Below are 19,074 nucleotides of genomic sequence, written 5' to 3' on the forward strand. Positions count from 1 at the left end.
CGCTACATAGGATTTTCTTTCAAAGACTGAAAGAAATGGTGGAAAAAAATATTGACACTGATGGTGAGCTCTAGTATATATGAGAACAAATAATTGGAATTTCAGAGACTCAGTATTTTGGGAAGAGTACAGATAATTACTATTTATTGTTGTCCCCTCAGCTGCAGCATATGAAGAAAAAGTAGCTAATATAAATTACTCTTCCTTTAGAGATGATTACTGTGGGAACACTTCATCGAGAGAGGTCTGCGCGGCTGCAGAAGACTATCCAAACGCTGTCGGTGAGCAGGAAGCCAGAAGCTCTGCGGTGCTCCTTCCTCTGCAAGCTCAGAGAAGGACCGGCCTTTGAGTAGCAAGTCTAATTTTACACCACTGCAGTGATGCTTAGGGCTGAATGCGGTGGAAATGCATCCGTACTGCTCTGCTAGCTAAATTGCCCTAATCTTAGCAAGCAGTTATTCCCAATACTGATACACGGATTTGGAGTATATCAAAAGCAGAAATCAGGACCATGTCTCTCAAGATCACTGCTGGTGTCTGTGTTTTGTTTTTTAGGAGTATTCTTCAGGGGTTTTAGCATATGCGCTGTACCATCACGTCTTCCTTTGGTTTTCTTGGGGTAGAGCAGAAGCAGAGGAAATCTGAGTTTAGCCTGTTTACGGTAAGCACGCTAGGTAGGATAGATTGGCTGTCTGCTGGAATATAGACTTCTGTCAAAATGTATTGAACAGGGTACAGGTAAATGTTTCTTTCTTTTAATCAAGGTTGATTAAATTACAATCAGAAAGATGTCCCTGCTCCCTTAGGCACATCACAACCTTGTTATCATCTCAAATTCATCCAGCCTTTCAAGAGAGGGTTTTATTAGCTCTTCCTAATCCCCAAATAATTACTCTAGACAAAGAGCTATTTGTAGAGAACATCTTGTCTAAGGAAAAGGGATTCACAAGAAATCACAGGCCCTAATATATTCTCTGGTGCTCTGTGACATGAGTTTCCCTGGTTGTCCTTGATCTTAAATCACAGCTGGGTCATGCTGCTAAACAGCTGCTAGGGGAATGGTACCCCTGTCGACAGAGATGCCCCCTCCTTGGGGTGATGGGGTTGACATTTTATTCTCAGTACTTAAGCCTTGTGTTTGAAAAGGAGCAAGAACTTTTTGAGCAGACTGGTGAAAGGGAGGCCTCTCATAAGAGTTTATGTTTGTCCTTAAGCATACTGTGAAGCATGGTTGCACAGCCTCCAGAAGTCATTTTGCGACCTGCGTGTAACAAGAAGTGTGTTTCTCGTATTGTGTACTTAGGGACTGAATGCAAACTTTAATGCACGTGGTCCCCCATCTCCTCGCTCCCGTTGAAGGAGTCCAGACTGCGCTAGTTCCTGTGCCCCTTCCGTGTCACCTGGGGAGAGCCACATTTCCCAGGCTGGGGTTCAGAAGAGCCCGTAGACGGACCAAACCAGGAGACTGAAATCCTGCCTGCTCTACGTCTTAAGTACTTGGCACCGGTCTGTGCAGCTGCGTTTGCCTCTAATTAAGACAAGAGACCTGAATCCTCCTGGGATTTGCACCCTTTCTTTGGGCACAGAGCAAGGGTTCCTCCTTTCTTTTAAATACTGTCACCGCAGGAAAAGGGAGATGATTTGGATGATTGCGCTGCTGCCCTTTTATAAAATAGCTTCATGATTACGGGAGTAGGAGGTAAGAAACCCAGCAGGATCATTAATTCTTTACAGTTTCCACTTTTTTTTTTTCATTACAGCTACCTCTAAAAAAGGTTCCTAGTTTCTGGGCTTATTATATTTCCGACATCAACAATTTTTTGGGGGAGTTTTATGGCAACGACTGGAAAAAAAAAAAAACAAAACGCCAAAACCAAACCAAAACCAAACCACCACAACTATTTTAACTATTTTATATACTTTGAAGTCATTTATTTACTTGTAATACAGTGCTCACTAACATGCAGTCTATCTACTCACACTTATTCCTATTTTAAGGGAAAATGCCTTTACTACTGCAAACAGAGAAATTAATCATAACTGGCTTGTTCTACAAAACACACTCCCAGGGACGGGGAAGGTCTAATTTTATATTTTTTTTCCCCTCAAATAAGGAAACTTAAATTACTTAAGGGACTACTTAGCTTCCACTGGTGCAATTAGATTAATGTAGGAGGAATTTTGATTTATTTCCAGAGATGAGTATATGTTTCTAGGTCAGTAACTCTATTTAGAACAAAAGATCTTAAGGTTTTTCTAAAATAAACCCAAATGTAGTTAGGTGTGCTGCTCTCCATTTGAATTTCAGTTTAGCCTTCATCTAATTTTTTTTTTTTGCCCTTTTCTTAAGAAGTGGCATGAGTCCAAAAGTGTTAAAGTTCAGGAGTAATAAATTAATTGGGAAAGAGGAGAAGTGGTAATAAAATGGTGATCTTCATTTGCATTGCCAGAGGAGTGATGTCAATCACCCTGAACCAGTAACATAAGCCAGGAAGGGGGCAGGTAGAGAGGCAGGGACATTTGCTAGCTGTAAAATCCTCTCCAAAGCGGTAGAAATGAAAGTTAACAGTGAGGCATTGAAAGGTATGATGATACTGAATAACTGGGCAATAAAACAGCAGATAGAATTCAATGCTGATAGTGTAAAACAATGCACGTAGAGGGGAAAATAGTAATAAATTTATATGTGCGGTGGTGGGCTCTGATTTCTCAATTGCCACTTTGGAAAGACATCTGAAGGTTTAGTTCTGCAAAACCAAGTGAGCAAGTGTTCACAGTTCCTTTGAGCAGAAGCCGCACGGGGCGAGTGAGAGGTGATGGGAGCTGGGTTCAGAGGGAGCGGCAGGACACTGTTCCTCATACCCAGCATTGCTAACCTATGGCACCCCTTGCAACAGTATGGTTTGGGCAGTAGGTTTGTGTTGGATGCTTAAAGTTCAAAAAGCAGTTGGGTAAGGTCAGTGAATTAAAAAATACAGCAGAGACCACTGATTTGCAAAGTTGTCCCTTCTGGCACAGGAGTACTTGGGGGCTGGGAGGGTGTTTTAGGGTGGTACTGCTGTCTGCTTTTCCATCCCACCAAACTTAAGGAACCTTACTGGCAAGTTCAACACAGGATGCTGGTTGCCTTAACATCCACCTCCAGTCAGTGCATCTCCAGAGGGTAATTTATATTTTGGTTGGTACCTAGTCTTGGGTGCTGTGGTATGTGCTTGAGGTAATGCCATGTCCAGGATGGGGAGTCCTTCAATGAACTGTGATTACTAATACAGTGGTGTGAAATGTGTTCTCAGAGAAATAATTTATTTTATATCACTAGAAAAGTGGATTTTATGAAGCTAGAGCTTGCTGCCTGACAGATCATGACTCCCGTTCTGTGAATCAAAACCAGATTTCTGGATTTTCTAGACTCACAGAATGGTTTGGGTTGGAAGGGACCTTAAAGCCCATCTAGTTCCAACCTCCCTGCCATGGGCAGGGACACCCTCCACTAGCCCAGGTTGCCCAAAGCCCCATCCAACCTGGCCTTGAATTGGCCCCTTGTATGCAATCTGTGGAATATATCATAAAGGATGGGAATTTTATCAGCTGAAACATAATTAAATGTGCAATATGTTGCAGTGTGTACTACTGGTTTGGTAATGTATGTGTTGACAAACTTCATAATAGAATTATTAAAACTCAACTTTTGGAGAAATGAAAAATCAAAGAATTAGTTGAGCCTCTCTTTGAATATTCAGGATGCCATGCAAGACTGAAAATTAACTGATGCTTCTTGTGGAAAAATATCCTCTGGCAAACTGTTAAATGTAAATAATTTTGAGGAAGTAATATGTATCTGTGCTAGTTTTAAAAAAAATATATATCTTCTAACCCATTAGATGTTCAGTATAATAAACTTTCCTCTTGATAGCTAAGCTACCCAGGGGAATTTATGGTAAACGTTGGCTCAAAAAACAACCTCACCCCCTAAAAAAGCCCCAACTCTTCCTCCACCCCCAAGAATCCTTTGCTGAGTCCTTGAACACCAGACCAGGACCCAGTCTGTGGCCCACTTTCTGGTATGTGCTGCCATTTACAACCACTGTTGAGTGCAGTTGTGAAGATTTGTGACCGAGCTAATTACCCAACAGTATCTGCATATACAGCCTGATAGTTAATTATTCTATATACGCCATGTACTGTAGTTTCCATGTAAGCAGTCATTGGAAAGCAAAATAATCCTCCACAGTGAAATTGAGTATGTTCTGAGGAGTTTTCTCTGTTTGCGTCTCAGCAGCAGGATTGAAACTCTCTCGTGTTTCATCTTCCTGAGGGTCTTTATAAGGTGACCTGTTACATATAACCGTGGTTTATCCCCATCGCCAATAATGCTTATTGAATTGTAGCCTGAATACTAATCCTGAAATATAGTTTAGGCTCCTTTTGTATTCATGATAGATTTTATGAACCTTTTTCGTTGCTGGTGATGTCAGCAGAATCTTTCTATTGAATTATGGATTAGACATTTAATCAAGGACTGTGCATTATTATACAAGTCACTTCTTTCAGTTTTCTCCTGAAAAATGAAGTAAAAAAAAAATTGATTGGTAATGGAATTGAGTGAACACCTGATAAATAAAATTCAGTTGTGCATCTCGTACCTCTGTCTAACAACATGCAGATATAAAACATGAGATGTTAGTCCAGCAGGCCTCGCTACTGGAAGCCAAAGAGATTTTCTACATCACTGAGAAAGGAATACAAAATTCAGAATAATTTCCACCGACTCTCATGTGCTTTTTTATACTTTTTCCTGCAGATGTTAGTTTTAAAACATCTGTTTGTCCTGGTGTTTCTTTTCTCAACATCTTGAATTGTAGTTGAGATGTGGCTGCAGGACCAGATCAGGACCACCAGAGTCGCTGGTTTAGCGATTACATCTGGGTTTATTCCAAATTATGTTTTTGTCCAGCTGTCTTTTAAAACCATTTCTATGAGTTGCTAGGATACATTTCTAAAAGTGGAAACTGTTTACACAGCCTCAGTATGAAAAATCTTTGTATTTCATTTAGTTCTTGCCAAGGCTTCGTTACAGGGTGCTGCTGAAGTTTACCAAGCTCTCAAAATTGTCATACAATCCTGTTTCTTTGTTTGTTATAATCAGAGAAACACACAGTTGATTAAATGAATCTTGTTTTGTCTACTATTATTAACTCCTTTGCTGAGCCTTCCAGTGGCAGGATTCAGATGGATGTTTAGTCAGCTCAATCCTGACAAAGGCCAGTTCTGCGAGCGCTGCTGGACTAGGAGGTTCTAACCAAAGCCAAGCTGAAATGTCTCCTTTTCGTCCATCACCCGTGTGTCTGCAATCTCCGCTTTACAAATGCCTAATGTTTGAGGCCGTGAAAAGGTGAAATCAGATCATTTGAGATAAAGTCAAACCCGCACGTTTTCCTAGGGAAAATATTGAAGTTTTCAGTAAAGAACTTGAAATTTGTCTGAGTGAGGGATGGGTTAAAGAGGCAGTGCAGACCAGCCAAAAGGCACTGTCAGCGTTTGCGTAATGTGTTCTGCATAATTTTTAAATTGCTACTTGCCAAAATATGATCCCAAGGATTAAGTCTTCCTCATCTGACAACATCTACTGTAACTTGCCTTATCTTATACTGCTAGGTTTTCTAAAATAAGAAGAGGTTTTATATAACAGTAGTCTTTTAATTATAAAATCTATATGGTAGAAATATTGTTTCAACATCTGAATTTATATTTTGATCTGCTGCTTCAGGCTCACTGTTGATGGTTTTAATATTTAGATTTTACTTTGGTGGTATCACGTAGGAGGGTGGCTAAAGAAAGAATTGTCATTTAAATCTTAAAATAATTTTTCTTAAATGGTAGTTCTGAGATTAGTCTTGTTATCCACCGTGGTGATTCTTTCAGACCAGCCCAATAGGCAGTTAAATAACTGCTATGGACATATTCAACAATCAGATTATATTGAATGCCTGCGGACTCCACCAGAAAGGTCTAAGGGAAAACTATTACAGATGAAACAAAACATAGCATTTGAATCCTAGCATAAGAAGCAGCCAGACAAAGGGAACACAGATCGCAGTTTGATTGCCCCTGTAGAAAAACATTTGGAAAATTAATATTAGGACTTTGGTAATTGAAAGCATTTAAAAGTGATAATGCCCTCCTTTTCTTTTCTTTGATTGAAAAGGTCGCCGACAGAACATAGCTGTGTGCAGACATGGTACCTCGAGCAAATACGGGAGTAATGGCTGCAACGTGCTCAGGTCTTTGTCCAGCTCCTGCAGGTGCACAGCTTCTTGAAAGGGTGGCCAGAAACATGCATTTGTATTTAAAAGCTTATAAAAGTAGCTGCGTGGTTGATGACTTAGTTTCATCCTCTACTGATTTTTTCAGGTGCAGCCTTTCTATCTTGGTTGACTCAAGGCAACTTGAAGATTTGTTAATACACAAAAGTGAAAGACCATGAAAAGGTTTTAAGTCTTGTGTGTCTTTGTTGTTCAGGGACAACTTCTTAACTGATGAAACATAAAGCCATTCCTTCCCCTCTGTCCTGGAAGCAAAGAATCCTCTGGATTATCGACATGTATAAGCTATTCCATATAACCATGGAGGAGAACCTGCACGTGACCTTTGTGCCTTTTGCATCTTGCTGTGGGCATTGCTCTGAGGAATGTCTCTTCATTTTGACTTACCAGTACGGTGCTAGAATGGCATAAAAGGAAACATAGTAAAGTGAAGAATTAGGCTTACTTTTTGCCTTAGGAATGATAGTACTATACATTTTTCAGTTGTTCCTCCTGGCAGTATATTAGAAGATGAAATATAGGCTTAGGCAACAGTTACTTGGGGAGGAAAGTTGAAAGATTTTACTTCTGCCAAGCCTAAAGTTTTTAGGATATTTCATAGGGATACGGTTGGTAAAAAGTGGAATCCATCATGTGGCTGCTGATGAAAGCAAGGCAGGTAAAAGCAAGGAGAAATCCCTAGGTAATCTGAATGCTGTAGCAGGGTACAGGGGAATGTAGAAAATGCTGATCTTTAAGACCTTTTCTTTGCCTGCAGTAGCACTGAAAACCTCAGAGATGCCATTTGTTCTTCTCTTTATATGATCAACTAGTCACAGATGGCCTTGGTTGGGAAGTGAACTATTCTATCTCCCTGTTATCGCGTAAGTGTTACTTGCAGCTTGGAGTCATTCCTAATGACTCCTAATGATTCCTAGTGACACTGGAAGGGGTTAGATCTTGTTGAGCATGTGGATGATGTAAGTCGTTGTATGCCCCCCCCCTTTCCTCCTGGTAATCGTTTAGTTTGGATGGAAAAACTTGTGAGTTGAGGAACTGGGGAAGCGTGGTTTCTTGGGTCTAGACATTGATCTAAACTTCAAGGAAGACAAGCTCACAGCGTGGCCTTTCCTCAAGTAAATCCATTGATAGGGTCTTTCCTCTATTCAGCCGCCTATTTTTCCCTGACCGGTAAAGTGAAAAATTCCTAATAGGAAACTTGACTGAAATTGGCCCAAAGGTTCACGTGTTAATGCAGGGAGGACAGGGCATGAGAAGGGAGGATGAGGGTTTGCGTTGCTTTGCACATTCCCACATACACCCGTGGAGTGTGTGGCCATGGTACTCTTGTTTCCTTGGCAAACCAGACTAAAAAGTAACGGCAAATGGGAAATAAAAACGATTCTGTTACTACATGGTACATTGTAAGGGAAAAACATTATCCACGTCTCTGGATTACCGGAGTGTTTGAAGCTGTGATAACCCAGTTGTTAGCAACCATAATTTAGATGTATTTTTTTTACATAAATATGACTTATTTGAAGTATGTTGAATTAGGAAACTCATGAATAAATATTTTGACATAATCAGAATTATATGGCTAGAAATTGACCTACTTTGCATGACAGATGCTTGAGAATCCGCCAGCTAATAGCATACTAACCTGGCATAGCAATGCCCTATCTTATAATACACTAAGCTGCATACAGACATTAAATTATTAGATTGTTGGGGTTTTTTTCATGGAGATTAGACACAGTCAATTTTGTTTGTAAATGAATAAGTTACAGGCAAGTTATTGAGAAGGCATTGGGGTGCAGTCCAGAGCAGGACTTGTGCATCATTTGATAAATGTTTTCAGCGTGGTCTCACAAAATACTGTTAGAGGTAGAAATAACCAGAAAAGCTTGATGGTACCAGCCACCAAATAAGTAGAGTATTACATGAAGTAGATAGGTCTTAGGCTCTTCAGAAGATAAGCACAACTGCAAGAGGAATAATAGTGTTTTAACAGTCTGGTAATACTTTAATGATATAAATAGAATCTATTTTTCCCCCTCAGGCTGTTCTTTATGCTTGGGTTGATTTCAGCAGACTGATTTTATCTGCATGTCCTTAAAGTTAATATGACAAGGATTTTTTACAGGGTAAGTCAATAAAGAACTCTGACCTAAGAATAAAACAGTCTTCTCCTCCTTTTGAGTTCATATGGATTTATTTTTTTAAATGATCTTCCTCTATTAGTTTAAGAAACACAGGTGAAGAAACAGTTTAGGTGCACTTTGCACAGAGTCTAGTTTTCAAGCTTCACAAATTTTTGTTGTTCCAAGTCTAGGGCAAGAAATAGTAGTGCTTTTATTTGTGAAGTACCACTGGTTTTTATTTTTAATGGGAGAAAGGTAACTTTATCCTAGCTTAGTGATAGTGAAGAAAACCCTCCTCATTCAGGCAATGAAAAATAATATCATACTCAATTTCATTAGCTTCTTTCTTTGCTTCCCAGTTGTTTTCTCTGTTTTTGAAGAACTTTTGTAGATGAAGTCAACTTTTTGTTCACACTTTTTTCCCAAGGTCTTCAGAGAAATATGATTTTGCTCTCTTATCATGAACTCTTGTTATCACAAAGGTAGTAAACCCATATGAATAATCTGGGCAAATCATGTGTTCTCTTTCAAGCCTTAAGCAGGGACAGACCGAGACACAGCTTCTACCCTCTACCCTCTCTTGATTTACTCCAGCTGCTTAAAACTTCCTAGAACTAGCTTAAACCATCCCTTTAACACCTGTACTTTTTCCAAAAACATACAATTTGGTCATCCTTGCAGTGCCTAGCAACCAGGGCCAGCCTTGGGGCTGTAAGCAGAGACAGGTACTGCTCAGTTGGGGTCTAAGCTTCTCCTTTCAGGTAATGAAGGCATAATTTTTAAATAAGTCATGTTTGGAGGACACTGATTTGCAACTTTGGAAACTTCACCAAAGGGCATGAGACAGAGATGATTATTTAGCTGGGTTAATTATAGTCACCATTTTCAAGATCTTCTCTCTGGCTTGCAGGGTGTATGGAAGGAGGGTTGGTAGCGATTTCTTTCTGGTTGCACTATACCATCCTGCCATTTTTTAGGTGAATAGGTCTGAAATACCAGGCTGGTCTTCAGGTGGCTCAGCAAATTTGTTAAGATTTGTAAAAATGTTGGTAGCACTAAGCATTTGGCTTTGGTCTTTTCTCCTCTTCCCCTCACATACGAACAGGCTCTTTGGATTCAAGCATTCTAGGTGAGCTTGGCGAGCAGTTGGGTCCTCGAAAAAGTGCCCCAGCTTTTCCCAGTTGAGTAATTTTCTTACTTGTGGTACAGTTATCTGATGGCTTCTATCCATTTGTTTTTGTTGTATTTTATTACTTTTCTAATAATCACTGTTTCATTCTTAGTTTCCTGAGTATCAGCCCAAACACCTTGGCTCCTCAATGCTTGATCAGTGTAGTTCCAGAAGCAGAAGAGTTATCCTGATGTGCTGATCCTCTGTGGCACTACGCGCACGTGAGATGCACAAACCCCAGTTTTACCTCTGGAATTCGTTATGGCACAGAGGTGTTTCACTTCTTAATAACGCTTTGCCCAAGGGTGATTGCCGGCAGTAGTCTTTTCATTCCTGCCTCCTGCTGCCACTTCGACAATAGGAACGGCAGCAGGAGGCAAAAATGAAAGGACCAGATTGAAAGAAGCATTTTGCCACTGTTGTAATTTTGAAATTGATGGCGTTTTTTAGCCCAAAGTCTCAGGAAAAAAGCTGCTTTCCTCTTTGCCTCCTATTGTTTTTCCAACAGGGAGAGACATTCTCTGATGTTGCAGAGGCAGTGGGAGGCCAAAATGAAAATAATTTTCTTCCTGAAACATTGGATAGCAAAATGTGAACAATTTCAGCAGGGAAATAGCGGTTTGTTTTTTTGTTGACTGCCATGTGGTGAATACTGGTATTTCCATTTGCCCGTGGAAAATAAATAGCAGCTGCTTTTCTTATTGAATTAACGTGATCATAGGATAATTTCTACAAATCTTTTTACTGTGCATCTTTAACATATCGTTTTCATTCTTTTTCTGCACGGGAATAGGCTTTGTAAGGTGGGTACATAATTCCCTTCTGATGCCATGAACTGCCTCTAGTGCCGTGGCCTTGGAGCCAGCTTTTTAAGCCAGAAACTTACAGGTCTGCATGTTCCGGAACAACATTTAATACCGATATCATCAGAACAACTAATAAATCTAGACATAATTATCAATGCCACTGATTCCATAGGAAGAAAGGTGCAGGGTGGCGTAACGTAGTTGCCGTCACAGCATGGTGCGTGATGCAGCCTGTTGCGATGTACTGCGTCAGTTTTCTAACTGTTTTAACTCGTACTGCTGTGAGTCTGACAAAATAAGAGTTCTACATTGACAAAGAGAATGGCTGAAGGCAAAAGGTTGCCCTGGCACGCGGCCGTGATTTCATCCAGTTTGGTGCACAGTGCCGTTTCAGTGCAGCACACAGCGCTGATGCAGTAGGAGACCGCAGTGTTGACAAGAGAGGGTAAAGTGTAAATCAATGCATGGCTTTGTCCTCCTGCTTTAGCTGTTTCGGGCTATTGCTCTTTTCTTTGGGGACTTTAGTGTCTGTAATTAGTTATCTTGAATGGAAAGATTTTTCTCATATTGAACATGTGAGAAATTTGGGAATGTTAATCAGCAGAGCATAACCTTTTCTTCACTTGCGCTTTTTATAGTCGCAGAGAATTAACATTTATCTTAGGGCAGCACAAGAATTTGGCATTTGTATGAAGTGAAGTGATTCTCCACCCTTTCCGTTTCTTTATACATAACAAAAACTAAACTCTTTGATAGACTCATCAACAGAATATATTTGTAGTCTTTGAAGTGTAAATTGTGAATTTGTGTGTCTCAACATGACTTTGGGGCGCCGCGTCTAAGCGCATGTATGTCTGTGTCCTGGATTAGTTAAAAGTCTAATTAAAATTGTTCCTGAAAACTACACACTTAAAGCCAGATATAGGTAGACACATAAAAGCAGCTTGATTTTTTTTTTCCATAAATTCTGAGCACTTTTAGTTCTTGTGGGATTAAAGAGAGTCAGAAGATTTCAGCAACTCGCAATCTAGTTGTATGTTCACATACCAAAATAATTATTTAGATGCTCATCTTCAAACGATCAATTTTCCTAGTGTCGGCTAATTTTTCAGCTGCCTTAAGGTGCTTCTGAGTGTGCTACGGTGGAGCTTGGAAGGATAAGCAATTTAATTTACTTTCTTTTTCCCCAGCAAGTTCAGCTTTGGTTGGGAAATGGCACGTTCTGGGGTAATGTAGCAGCGCCATTTGGACTGGCCTCTGCTTGCTGCTCTGGGAGTCCTTTATGGAGATTTTTGGCCGTAGATGGCATCTACTGGCTGCCCCGTTAGGGCTGTTTTGCTTGGGCATATTAGTACAGCCGGAATAGGTCCCTTGGTTGTCAAAGTGTCTGGGCTTTTACTATGCCCCGTGCAAATGCAACGCACATATTAACGCCAATTAAGGATCACTGTAAAATCAATTACCTTTTCTAAGTTGATTTTGTCTCAGAAGCAAGCAGTTTCATACTGACATCCAGGCAAGTGGGTAAGGAATGAACTGGTTGATTAAGGTTAAGGAATGAACTGTTTTCCCAAGGGCTTTATTTACTTGACATTTTGATGTCTGCTTGATTTAAACATTTACCCCAGCTTTGAAACATTAGGTGAACAAAGATTACTAAACTATCTTCTGTCTTTTAAAAAGGAGAATCCACAGATACCTGTCTTCTCCCTTCCTGTCTAGTTGTCCAGAAAACATAATTTTTATTCTTAATCTCTAACAGCAGGAAGTGGACAGCCAAGTTTTCCTTGTTTCACTTTTGGTCATTCCCTAGGGCTTGCTGAACAAGGCTAGTACCCCAAAATGAAGCTTTATTGCAGTGTCTTATTTCAATTTAAATCAGTGTAGAATTTGGGATTTTAGCTGCTTGTGCATCCAGCCTGTAAAAGGCACCTTACAAAATGGCTTTCAATGATTTATGAAGACTTGCGTGGTACAGAGGCTGAAAGGAAGTTTAATTACATTCAGCTTTTGGTCATTTCTGTGTCTGAGGATGTGCTCATATACTGTCATCTCAAAGACCATCTAAGAAAATAAAATTGATCAGTGAGTCTTCTGGCTAAATCTAAAATGAATGCTTTGTCATCTGCCCGTGGAGCGTATGTGCTCAATCACTGCCATCTCCCCTGTGCTCACCCCAGACTCTCCATCACTGAGATTTTTCCAAAATTTTAATCAAACATTATTTTATACTGAGACCTTCTCCGTAAATAATTGAATTCTTCTCTTGACATACTCACACATACTTCTTTGTACTATAAAGAAATAATTTAATCCAGTCCATGCAACCGTTGTGCTTTGGAGACAGTAAAATGTACATCTTGTTTTGTATTAGCTCGTGGAGAGTACAAAGTGTTAAGATAAAAACTTGGCAAATGCAATTGCTGTCACCTTGTGAATGACATCTCTGCTCATAAACCTCTGATCAAAGATAGCAAATAATATGGGAACATCTTATTTACTTATATAGGAAACTTGGTTCTAAGAGTGAGGATGTGTAGGTGTCTTCGAGTACAGTAATTCAGAGGCTAATAATGCCAGAAGCCATAAAATCTCTCAGTTGGAGGTTACTGTGAATAGCAGTGCTGAACAATCGGGAAGTACTGCTGAGATGATAGTCTGAACGATGATTGAGTTTTCCTGGAGAGCCCTTATCTGTGTTTAAAATTGTAGGTAATGTTTTAAAATTTAACGGTAATAGAAGTTCATTGAGCCTTCAGAGTGGTTTCTGTTTCCCCTCTTTAAATGGCTTATCATGTTCTGTAGAAATATTCTCGGTCTTTGCATTCAAGACAGATGTTTGCAGTGCTGTCAAAATGGGGCATTTTTACCTTTTTCTGCACAGAAGCACCAAGAGGACTGAGGTACCATGAGGTTCTCTGTCTAGTTCTTCGAGCTGGGAGGCTCACGTGCTTCCTGAGAGCACTCTTGGGCAAGGGCAGCTCACAGGAAGAGGTAGGGTTCTTGGCAGGAGGAGGTTTACAAAGTACTTTGCCAAGGTTTTATGTACTTGTACCTTGGCATTATCACTTTGTTAATACAGTAGACCCCAAGAGGGTTCACTCGTTGACCGTACAGCCAGCTATCTCTAGCTAGGTAAGCTGAAAGCACTCCAGAACACGTCTTCCAGACTTTTTAGGAGTTTCCCCATCAGCCGATGAAGTTGAAGTTATACTCATGTACTGTAACCAAGGGTTTTGCATAGGGTCCTATATAGAAAAGAGGTACTTATTCCCTATAAAATTTTAACGTGCTTTTTAAGGTTGTAATCCACCCCCAAAACCAGACTGCATTTCACTGCATCAGTAGTGTTTTCTTCAGTTGCTAGCAACTAGCCTTCATAGATGGAAGTGTGAAATTCGAAGTACCTCTTCATTTAAAAGGTGGCAGTGATTGATGTTGTGAGCAGATCTTCCTGCGAATGTACTCTGGTCACTTGAGATGAGTTATAGATCTTGAAATTAAACCCTTAAGTAACTCTCTTGTTAAAAATGGCTAATTGCAAGAAACTCATTTGAGAAATATTGTTAGAGGAAGAGAATGCTAGTGATAACACCAGAAGTTAAATTGTGTGCACATACACTGCTAGATACGATGTGTTTTCACAGTGGGTTTTGGGCAGTTGTGCTCCCAAAGACAAATACACCACCTGGCAACTCGAAGTTTTCTACCTCTAGCAGAAAAGTTCAAAAATTAGATTAACAGATAGCAGGAGGATCTGGGAGTTCCTGGGTTTTTTTAGTTTCAAAATTCTAAATAAGCTTTCTGCACTGAACATTTTAAGCCTATGAAGAGGGAATTGCATTCCTGAGGTGCTGTAGTCTTGGTATCAAGATCCATCCCTTTGTGTAACGGATAGTTTTGAGCCCTGTGCATCGGACTTGTGGTTCTGTGAAGCCATTGAGAAAAATGTCCCATCAAGGAGAATAATCTCTTTGAGCTTTTCATGATTCCTTCCTGAATTGCTCTTTAGTCACTTCTGTACTGAAAGGTACATACAATTATGTACAACTATTTCCTCTTTTATACCTGCTTATGTACTTTTTTTCCTCCTCAGGGAAATCTGTAGTTGATTAAAATTACCATGAATTTTCTTTGGATAATTGATACCAAATGAAGCTGTGCACCATGTGTGTACGCATATGTGCGAATACCTAAAATTATGGATGTATGTACATGTGGACATAGGGGCGTATATATGCACAGCTAACAGGAAATATTGTTCACTTAGTAACTAATTCACTAGTCTTCAGTGTGTGTAGCATCTTAGAGGTCATTCTGCATCGCAGTGTTTTGTATTTTCCACTGCGTTGGTGCTATAAAAATGCTAATTGTCCCCATGAAGATGTAGGCTATTTATAAGTGCGTATGTGATTTGTTTTTCAGCCCTATGAGATACAAGGAGGTGTTATTTCAGGTTTATAATTTGAATGTGTGATGGATACAACTTTGACAGTTTATTAGTTAGAAAAGAAAAAAAAAACCCAGACAGTGATGTGTCACTCTTCAGTGAATTGATTGCCAGGGGCGTGTTATTGGCTTTGGTGATAATATCATTATATATTTTGCAGTCATAAAATCAAGAAATTCAGATTATGCCCTGAGGGCTTCACACATTTAAATAAAGGATATAGCCATTTCCAGGGCTATTGGTTTAGATTAGTGGGTGCTGTGAAGAATGCCCAGTGTGTTATAAGAGCATACAGAAAAAAGCAAGAGTGTGCTTATTGCGGTGATGCTTTGGTTTATTTTCTTTTTCTATTTATGAAATAACACTTACTTACAGATCCCCTGGGAGAATGAACAGCGTTTGCTCTAAATGTTAGCATATTAATACACCGTTAGCTTGGTGCTCTGTTGGGCTAAGAGCCGAAATCAAGTGTAATCCTTGACTTGTACCAAGAGTGACGATAAGTCTTCTTGAAATACTCACCAAAATACACAGTGCCTGGGGAGAAAACCTTGCGTGAGCTTCAGTCTGCAAAGTTAAGAGCATTATGTGGAGCCAGATAACCTAATGCAAGCACAACTCTCCCTCTTGACATCGAAGTGAGGGTTGAGTGGCACCTGGTGAGCTGCTGTGATGGTAACGTCCCCTGACCGGCTGCAGTGACCTCTGCTGATGTTCCTCAACAGGTTATGTTCCTCTTGGACTGTTTACCAGTAATGTCTTGGGATTGAATGCGCTTGAGGTACTTCAGTTGAATACTTGGGGGTTTGGGTTCAGGTCTGTCTAGCTTGCTTTAGGGAATCTTAGTTTAATTAAGGAGTATTGCCTCGAATAAAAATGATTGACTGTGTTAAAAACCTTGTTTATTACTTCTCCAGTAGCTTTAGCGAGATGGATAAAATACCTTAACGCTGATCATGATTATAAGCCTCGCTCTACTTTAGATGAAGCACTTTGCATCACCCAGCTCCGGGGATTTATTGTTCTCTTAAAAGACTGTGGAAGTCCAAGTGCAATGTCACAACTCGGCAGCAAAGGTCATGTTTTCCCACTCACAGGAGCAGTGGCTCCAGCTGGAACCCATGTGGCTTAAAGGTGAACGATGACATCTATAGAAGTAGATAAAATAATTACTCTTACATTTACATTTTAAGAGCCTCTGAGGATTATAAATCCATATGCTGCAAACAAAACATTTCTTTCTTTGTGTCAACAGCGGCACATTTTCTAATTAAAACTGATCACCTTTCTAAATTGAATTTGTGTGACGTTGTTTGTGGGTTCTTTTGCATTTTTTTCTCAGTTTGGAGCATGAGAATCAAATAATTTTTAGTTTTGTTGATAATCTGGTTCCATTTTGGATTGTAAAGTGCTTGTGTTGAGTTGCGAACAAATGTTTGGGATATTATTTTGCTTGTGAAAAGATCTTTATGAAAGCGTTTTAGTGCAAACCATTGGAAAATACTCATTGGTCTTGAAGTTAAAAAAGTTTTAATACAAAAATTTAATTCAGGATCATTTTAGAATGACCTAGGGGTGCTAGTCCTCTGATGAAGAACGGTGGACGCATCCCTACCTGCGCATGGTGGACAACTGAGATGGACATCAGCTGCTCGTGTGGCATTGGCAGCTGTGGGCTTCTCTGCAGTCGAGAAATCCTAAAATGAGATCTCAGGAAATACGTATTGTGGAAAGAAGTGGTTGTCATTAAATACGTGCTTCTAATTTTGCTGTAGATTATGGTCTGGTAATGATTTGAGATCTCAAGCTTCAGTTTTCCACAAAATCTTCATAGCTGGTTTATGAATGTCCCCCTTCCTGCCCTTGAGGTGTTATTTGTAGTTTGAGGAAGGCAAGCTGAGAGTGAAAGCCCCAAGAAGCGACTTCTTGTTACTCAAAACTGAGCTCCAGCAGTCAGTGCAGCCCCGCATCCGGGATAATCCTCCATCCCGCAGGATGGAACCGAGCGAGCGCGGTGGCAGGGGGTGGCTGGAGAGCCAAGCGCGACAGTGGATCTCTGCTGACAAAGGCAGGACCTGCAGAGAAGAAAAGATTCACTCCGCTTGTTGCTTGGGAGGAAAGAGGCAGCACTTTCCTGGGTGGGTTTCTGGCACAGGCACAGCTTTAGGGATTTAATGTTAGCCCTCAGCCTCCTCCGAAGCTGAAGAAGAATGACAACCTCATACTTCAAGCATCTCTTATTTATGCAGTTTGAAACACAGAAAGAACCTCATTCAAGAGCTGTCATTAAAAAAAACCCCAACTTTCTTTTGTTTTAATGATGAGATGTTTATGAGAGTCTGGACTATCTGCCTTGTAAGTGTCCAGCGTGCAAATGAACTATCACTCTGCATAAATCTCCCATCCCGTGAGTGCTATTAAATCAACCGTACTGGCAGTGTTTGTCACACGGTAATTTTCCAAGCACGTAAAAAGTTTTTTTAGTACAGGTTACAGCACCAAAATTTGGAAATAAAGTATCAGCATAGATTGGGGGAGATCTGGATGTACACTAAGAAATGGGGACTGTTGCAGACGGCTGATTTATAGTATAGGGCAGTGAATGTGTGCATTCACTGTGCTTTTTCATGGGACATATGCTCTAGGGCTTCACGGATGAATTTGTAGTCTCTAGTAATTTGCACTTTCCACCACAGTTTAAAATATCTACATCTGTTTCAGGTTGATGATTTTCCCAGTCATTTATCCCAAAAGCACTTTATCCTACTTAATCTGGGTCATAATTGACATGGGACTTGTGCGTAAGCAAACATAGCCATAAGTTGTGTTTGAATGGGCTATTAATGTCAGGGTTTTAGTTACATGTGGCAAAATAGATCATAGGTTGGAATAAGTATAAATGTTCAAATAACTGATGAATGCGAGGTCACTATCATAGCTCGGACCCAGGAAACACTCCTGAACACTTATACACTCATGCTGTTAGCTAACCGTTGCCTTTGGCTGTAACGAAGACGTAAGGTTGAAAATTGGTGGCAAGAAGGCTGTTGGAATTGGATTTTATTTACTGCAAATCAACAGGATATCTTTGCAAGTGTAAAAGACATATGGAAAAGTCCACTGTTATCATTGTACTTTGTTGTGTCTCCAGATGTTCTCCCTCCTGCCCCACTCTGGAGTTGAAAGTAGAAAATATTTTTTCATTGTTTTTAGCTGACGGTGCCAACATCTGCCTTGACGTTTCCCTGGGGAATGGTATTATCACTGCTTCGAGTTTCTGATTTATCATTTGTGTCTCATTGGATTTTATTTTTTTTTAAAGATAAAATATAATGTACGTGCATGAAGTTTCAACACTGTTTAATTCTTTGTGAGGGAGCAGGAGTGAAAAGGAATTAAGGGAAACAATTGGGTGGCCGCTGAACTATCACAGCAACACTTAATCAGCTGCCTTATTTTTGAAGGGCTATAAATGAGGCATTAAAACATTGCTCTGAGCGGATATTTTTCATTGAAAGAAATAGTATTTGTGTGCTCAAACACACTTGAAGATCTCAGTAAGCTTAAAATAGCTCTATTTTTTAACGTACATTTATTCCATCATTAGTTCACAGCGTGAACTGTGCAGTAGTCGGGGGGAAGGAGAACCAGATGAGTATCTTCATTTGGAAGTACTCTTTGTTGGTCATGTATGCTCTCTAGTTTTTCCTATAAAGGTATTGTAAAAATTTCAATTCCATAGTTTTCAACGGAGTTTATTCATCCACTTGGTGGGTATGTAACACTGGCAAGGTTGACCCAAGCCTTGACTGTTGAAAGAGGTACTTTTAATGGAAATGCAAATCAAAATAGCTTTTTCCCCAAAAAGTTTCTGTACGTTTGCTTATCAAAACCCAGCTGCACAGAAGTAGACTTTATTACGTTTTTCAGTGCTTAAATCTGACCTTTCAAATAGGAATGAGCTTTGGAGAAAATTTGGGCCAAAATTCTCAAATACAGGTGTCTAATACTAGATTCTTACCTGTGGTTCATTTGTAGCAGGCTCGAGCTTTTTGTTCATTTTTCACAATAGCTAGAAGGATGAGGCACAATCTGTGACTAGAGCTCCTGGGTGGTATTAGGATAAATTTCAGCAACGTCAGTCCACGTTCAGGCAAATTTTCTGGTGGAATCTGTTAGGTCTGAGAAACCTCAAATTCTT

At 40.0% G+C, this 19,074-nt stretch overlaps 1 protein-coding gene across 18 annotated transcripts in view; it reads left to right on the top strand.

Moving 5' to 3' along the window:
* DAB1 (DAB adaptor protein 1) overlaps positions 1 to 19,074 on the top strand; it is a 467,469-nt gene that overhangs the window by 384,354 nt on the left and 64,041 nt on the right. The window lies entirely within an intron of this gene.

The sequence above is a fragment of the Balearica regulorum genome, chromosome 8, assembly GCF_011004875.1.
Source record: "Balearica regulorum gibbericeps isolate bBalReg1 chromosome 8, bBalReg1.pri, whole genome shotgun sequence".
In the NCBI taxonomy this organism is placed as follows: domain Eukaryota; kingdom Metazoa; phylum Chordata; class Aves; order Gruiformes; family Gruidae; genus Balearica; species Balearica regulorum.